At 36.9% G+C, this 6740-nt stretch overlaps 1 long non-coding RNA gene across 2 annotated transcripts; it reads left to right on the top strand.

Moving 5' to 3' along the window:
- The first annotated feature begins 653 nt into the window (after positions 1–653).
- LOC103926668 lies at positions 654–3404 on the top strand. Of its 2 annotated transcripts, none has more exons than XR_007254667.1 (8): positions 654–1309; positions 1421–1480; positions 1662–1862; positions 1981–2066; positions 2222–2470; positions 2569–2663; positions 2782–2866; positions 3372–3404. It is a non-coding gene; the product is annotated as an uncharacterized LOC103926668 (long non-coding RNA). The 2 variants fall into 2 exon arrangements; XR_007254666.1 differs by having other exon boundaries at positions 1421–1485.
- Positions 3405–6740: the final 3336 nt, after the last annotated feature.

Below are 6740 nucleotides of genomic sequence, written 5' to 3'. Positions count from 1 at the left end.
ATAATTTTGAACTAAAAAATTTAACTTAGAAATATTGGAACAGAAAAACTGTTCGTGAATTAAAGCCTAAACGTTTTATGTTAAAAAATTTAAATTTTATTCTAAAAGTTGAAGATGATTTAATAAATTGTAATTTCATTCTTGCAAATGTATTTTTTTTAGGTTACTTTTCGTTTTTTAATCCAAATTTTAGGTTACACTCTTATTCAACTTGGGTATCGCTGTCCCGATCCCTAACTGATCATGTTTTTCTTTCTAAAAATGCGGTTTTTGATGCAATTTCTTTTCCAATTTCTTTTCCCACGATGCTTCATTTCCCACAGAATATACCCAAACTCTAGGACTGTAGCTGCACATAGCCCTCCCCTAGCCTTCATCACAACCTGCTGCTAATGTACTACTTTAGTACAACACAAACCCACTACCAAACCCTAGTGAGCAATAGAAATTACTTTAGTCTAAAGAAAGAGGCGAAATTGTACTGTAGAAATTAGCCGTGTTTTGGACCACATTTCAGTTTATTTACAGAATTGCCACTCGGTTGCTTTTAACATACTTTCGTTTTATTTACAAAATTGCCACTCAGGCTTAAGAACTGATTTTCAACCGTTAGCTGCATTTTAGCTTTTGACTCGGGGAGAGAGGGGAGGGGGATATCACGGCTGACAGATTGGAGAGAGACGATGACTCCCATTTTTGACTCGGAGACAGCTGGGTGTCGCTGTGTCGAGCAGAGAGAGGGGGACAGAGCGACTACAGAGCAGGGAGACACAGGGCCTGCATTTCAGCTTTGACTTTGGGAGAGAGAGGGGAAGGGGAGATCATGGCTGACGAATTTGAGAGAGATAATGGCCCCCTTTTTTTACTCGGAGACAGCTGGGTGTCGCTGTGGCGAGCGGAGAGAGGGGGACAGAGAGACTACAGAAGAGGGAGACACAGGGCCTGACAGATTGGAGACGGATGGGAGCTACGGATTTGGACTGAGTGAGAGAAAGATTTTGCTAGCTCCTCTGCCAGGATCTATGGGATTTTCTCCCATTTTAGAGAGAGAGATGGACATGGAGAGAGATACAGAGCGGAAAGCATGGGTGTGTGTATTCTTTAGGGTTGACAGGTTACGAACAGAGTCGGTGATGAGGGGATGCCTCAGGGACGAATGGCAGGGTCTGGCCTTCATTTCTGTAGCTCGAGAGCTTCGGTGAGATGAAGGAAAGGAGCAGGGAGATGGGCTCGAGTCGGCGAACGGCCGAAAAGATCTTCAGGGATTACAGTGATCGGAGAACCGACGCCGTCCACGATTTAACTAACGGTACTCTGATCTCTCTCTCTCTCTCACTCTCCTCCGTTTCTCTCTCTTAATTTCCTTTTGGTTTTGGAAATCTCTGACCTTTTGGGTGATGTTGTTTTCTCATGTGGACAGAGAGAGAGGTCGAGCAAGGTTTCGTCGATTTCGGTCAACTTGGGCTACCCCCAACGTTTGGTAAGGTATCAATCTCTTACTGGTTTTCACTTTGATTTTTTTTTATGGAAGGTATGAGATTTCTTTAATCATACAATCAGCTTGCCCTTAATTATTCTTTCACTATATTTGACTGTTGTAGTCCTCAAATGACACAATAAAAATCCCAAGAAAAATTTTCTCACTCTGTAATTTCCCTCAGATCCCTCGCCGATCTCTTCTCTCGCCTATGTCGTCTTACTCCACCGTTCACGTCAGGAAGGCCCGTGCGTGGTTTTTTGGGTGGGGATTTCAGATTTCAAGGGGGAGAGAGGCTGTGCTTCGTTTCAATTGGGCCAAGCCTCTATCTGCAAATCGAGTCCCCGGTGAAGCATAAGCATTACAGGCCTGCAGTAAATTCTAGGTCACCTCCTCCGTCTCCGATAAGCTCTCCTATATACATAAGTATTAAAAGAACAATTTCCAATATTTAATTTCACCATTTTCTCACACTTCCAGTTGATTGTCCCTCGAATTTGCAGGGAAAGAAGAAGGAAGGAAATGCCGCGAGGTACGTCACCAGATCACAAGCTGTCAAGCAGCTTCAAGTCAGTCTTCCCCTCTTCAGGTCTGTCTTTGGTATTCAAGTTGTAATTTCTGTATTTTCACATGATTTATGTAATTTATGTTAATCTAGGGTTTAGGGTTTGTGCATTATTCGGATTTATCGGTTGAATTATTGTATGATTGCTTAATACATGTGCATGTTGTTGGAAATTATAGAAAATTGTGTATTCTAAAGGGCGTGTTCCCTTGGGAGCTGAAGAAAAAGGTGAAAGGAAATCACCATACCTATTATTACTTGAATGATGTTTCTTTAATTCAGCATGAACCGCTACTCGAGTAGTTGAGAGAGATAAAAGCATACGAAAGAAAAGTAAAGAGAGCCGATGCGAAGAAGAACAAGGAACGAGCTGCTCTCCTAAAAGAAAGAAGACCCACTTACAAATTAGATAGAATTATTTTGCAGAGGTTTGTTGGGTTTTTCTTACTGTTAAAAAATTAGTTGCATGTCTGATATTGTATGTAGGGCCTCTGACAGTTGTTGTTTGGTATGTTTGGAATTGCAGATATCCAAAATTCGTTGATGCACTTAGAGATATAGACGACTGCCTCAGCTATTGAGGACAGAATTGATGTCAAACGCATTCATAACTGTCGAAAGGTATATTTAAATTTTTCTAAAAAAAGTAGTTCTGAAGTATGAAATGATGCTTAGTTACTTCTAGGAGTTAATCGTTTCGTGGAATCTTCCCTTAATATTGGTGTTGCTTTCGTACCAGGTTGAGTCATGAATGACAAGCTTACATATCTTGGACTCATAAATTGCGTAAAGTCTTTGTATCTGTTAAAGGCATATATTATCAGGTTTGGTTATGTATTGTACACTGCTTATCAAATCTTCAACTGTGCATTTTATGTTATTGTGTTATTTGGATATGAATTCTTCCGTTGTTTGTCCATGCAAGCAGAGGTTAAGGGGGAAAAAAGTCAGATGGTTGATCCCTCACCCTTTGCACCAAGTTTCGACTGATGATATTGATTATATTTCGTACTTTGTATTTCTTTTTGTCCGTTATCAACCTCTGTTCGATTCCGGATTGGGAGTTTGATAAAGAATGTGACTTTGAGATGACAGAGTTTTTGAAATTGTGTTGTAGCCATGTGTGAAGCTAAATGATGCAACCTTTGATCTCTCCCATCTGAATAAAGCTAAATTTTTGTATTAAAATGTTATAATATTCAAATGTATACTAAGTTTCTCGGTAGCCAAAACAGACCCTTTACATGATTTTGTCTAGAATTCATTTAAAGATTTAAAATTTCTCTTCACTCTGTTAATGGGTTTGATTTTTCCCCATCTGTTTTGCAGTTTGAGTCTACTGAGTTCTGCGGATTCACTCAATTGCAATCATCTATTTTGCAAGTAATCTCTACCTTCATTATTATTCGCATATGAATGTTAGGTTTTATTTAGATGTATTAATACTTGGAATGTGCTTGATCATATTGCCAGTGTTTGCTTATTTTTTACAGCATTTGCATCGTGAAGTCAATGAAATTGGGTTCCATTTGTCCGGTTTATAAAATTCCATATCGACGCAGAGGTATGAATCATGATAATTTTATGTGTGCAATGATCAATTGGCGATGATACATCAATCTTTTGTGTTTCAGTTTCTTTTGTGTTTGTGTAACTGATCCTAGGATGTTTGTTGCAGGCACTGGGAAGACGACTCTGTCTACGGATCATAATCGGTATCTAATTGGATTTGATGAGCACTGCTGGAGCAACAATGGTGTGTCAAACATTGAAGGTGGTTGCTATGCCAAGTGCATTGATTTGTAAAAGAACTGGGAACCAGATATTTGGAATGCTATCAAATTTGGGACTGGTACTTAACATCATGATTTAATTGAACATTCTACTTTAAAAATGACAGTTAGCGCGAAATGTTTATGTTCTGTGTCATGATTGGAGTGATATTTCAAATTCTTATCAAATAGGTTGCAAGTGTTTGGCAGTTTTGGAGAATGTTGTGTTCGATGACCATAATCGATAAGTTGATTACTCAGAAATCTGTTACTGGTAAGTAATTTAAATTTTGGGGTATTTAGTTGAAAGTTTTAATTTATAGTTTAGTTTAGTTTTTTATTTATTTATAATTTTGGTATTTTGTTTGTGTTTGATTATATTGAATTCGGATTTTAGTGAACTTATGTTTGGGCTTGATATTTTCCTACAGGTTGTGATTGAGGGAGCTAGAAATAATAGTTGGATTTCATCGTCGTAGGTAAGGAAGACCTCCCTCTCTTATTTCCATGCTAATCATTCCAATTTTCATTTTTGTGTCCAATTCTAAATTTTAGAATCAGGGTTTAGATTAGAACCATGTGTTACGCATTTGGGATTTTGAGTACAGTTAGTATTTCATATTTTCCCTCTTTTTTTTTTATAGAGATAATCAACTGTTATTAAGCTGTTTTGGTAGTGATTATAACTTCCTTTAGAAATAATGAATCAAGTGATAGAGAGATAAGCTAATCGAAACAGTTCAAATATGAAGGAAAAAAGGTTTTGCTTTTTTAAGGTTTCAATTTTTTTGAAGTTTGGAGGCTTATGTCAATCTATAACAATTGTTTGAATGGTTGTATCTAAGTATGCATTATACATTCAATTGAGCCGATGATGCATGTGTGCCAATGAATTTTGAAGAGTTCGGCTTGGTTTTCTCTCTTTGGTCTTTAACATGAAAGGTGAGGCACCTATTCGTTGACTAATTGAGTCCCTTCTCCAAGTTTTTAGTATAGATTGGGTCGCTGTAATTTTCTTTTATGAGCACATCTGTGACTAAAGAAAATTTAAGCTGTCAAGTTCCCAAAATGTCTAAGGATATATCAAGTTTAACAAGTCACGAACTGTGATCAATTGAAATGCAGTGAAATTAGGGATTTTACACTAAAAAACTCAGTTAGCTTTAGACCATAGGATTAGCATTTTGTTGCACATGTGAGTATCATTAACCTGCTCATTTTATCTTTCTGGATAAGAAACAAACTGTCATTGAAGGGAGAAGACACTGTACAAAAACAAAGTTTATGTAAGATTTATATACGTGAGATCTTTGCTGCCATAGTTTTTACTTGCTATATATATTGGGTCATAGTGGATAGCTAGGATAACCTCACAATAAGTATGTATTTTTCTTCTATATAATCAATTCTATAGCTGTTGTTTTTTCCTGATCTATATTTGCATTCTACATGTTATCTTTGTGACTGGCTTATCAAGTCACTAAGCAGCAAGCAGATGTGCTGTTTTTAATTTTAGTCAAATGGAACAAACTAATGGTCTAAGAGATTGCCTAAATGGATCCTAGAATAGTAAAAAATGCATAAAAGTTTGAAATAAATTGAGATCCAATATTATGAGTTGATTATCAGTACCATACATAAAACAAGGGAGTTCTTGATTCAAAGGTGAACCATTCCATGAAATTAATTTTACATGCGTGGTTATAGCTTTGATGAATAAGCAATATAGGGTGCTTATTCTTCGTCCTATAGTAGCTGCGTGATAGGTTTTAAAGACACCATTTCATCTTTGCTTTTTTTTTACTGCCAATTGGAACCAGCTTTATGCCGCCTCCCAAATGCTAATCGTTATACAACCACATATCACTTCGGCAACACTAATTCATCCATAATCACAAAATTTACTCCAAATCTCCAATGTCATATCACCAATCAATCATTTACAATTATATAATCTCTCAATTTTTATACAAAGAAAATTGAACTAAGCAACTTTAAAGGATTAGAGATCATGAGCAAGAAATGAAAGCATCATATACTCTCATCTTTGCCTTTTAACCAATGCACGCAGCTCCACTTTCAGTCCTTAATGAAAATAATAGAAATCAAAGTCACTCAATGATGGAAATCCCCTAAAATAGACCACACAAATAATCAGCATGCAATCAGCAATGAAGGTGATGATCAACCTTGGCTTACAAAGCAAATGATCCAGAAGCATGAATACATTGAAGCTTAAATGGTTGGATTCATATCTCAGTTTTCCTAAGGAATTCTAGAGGGAGAGTTTCTCTCATTAAACTTATTAGTGCAGCCCCAAACTCCTTAGTAAAAACTGGTGCATGCTAAACGTAACCTGTAACGTAAGATTGAAAATGAATTCCCAAACCACCAGGGGCAAAATCCACCATTGGATTTTTCTTAAGAAAAACTAATGAAAGGAGCTTGAAAACTTTGAGTTTGAATCAAAACGACAAAAATGTGTCGTAAGTGAATAGTACTAGGAGTATTTTATTAAAACCTTAAGACTAAATAGAATATCATTATAAAGAGATTTTACCGTAATATTAATTTGCTATAACTATCAAGGTATGCAAGAGTAATTCGTAAATGACATCTTTCAAGCAGTCTTGCAAATCTCTTTCATGTGTTTTTATAAACCTTATATGGTGTATTTTTAATCTCTTGAATACCTAGTTTTGCAAATCTCTTTGAATGAGGGAAATAGTTTTGGACTTAGCAATCAAAAGATCCCTTCGCGTCAACCTACATATGACCGTAATCCTCCAGAGTAGGTGTCCTCTTGTCGCCATCAGTTAACCTGGTACTGGGCAGCATGTCCAATGAGACAATATCTTGTCTTGCATATCAGAGGCCTTGTCCTCTACCTCATCTAACCCCTGCAGCACAGTTGTCTTTTGCGTTT

This window comes from the organism of the source record quoted next, unplaced genomic scaffold (assembly GCF_019419815.1).
Source record: "Pyrus x bretschneideri cultivar Hongxiangsu unplaced genomic scaffold, Pyrus_bretschneideri_v1 Contig73, whole genome shotgun sequence".
Lineage (NCBI taxonomy): Eukaryota > Viridiplantae > Streptophyta > Magnoliopsida > Rosales > Rosaceae > Pyrus > Pyrus x bretschneideri.
Note: the sequence above shows the minus strand (reverse complement) of the source record. Positions and strands in the feature narration are given on the sequence as shown.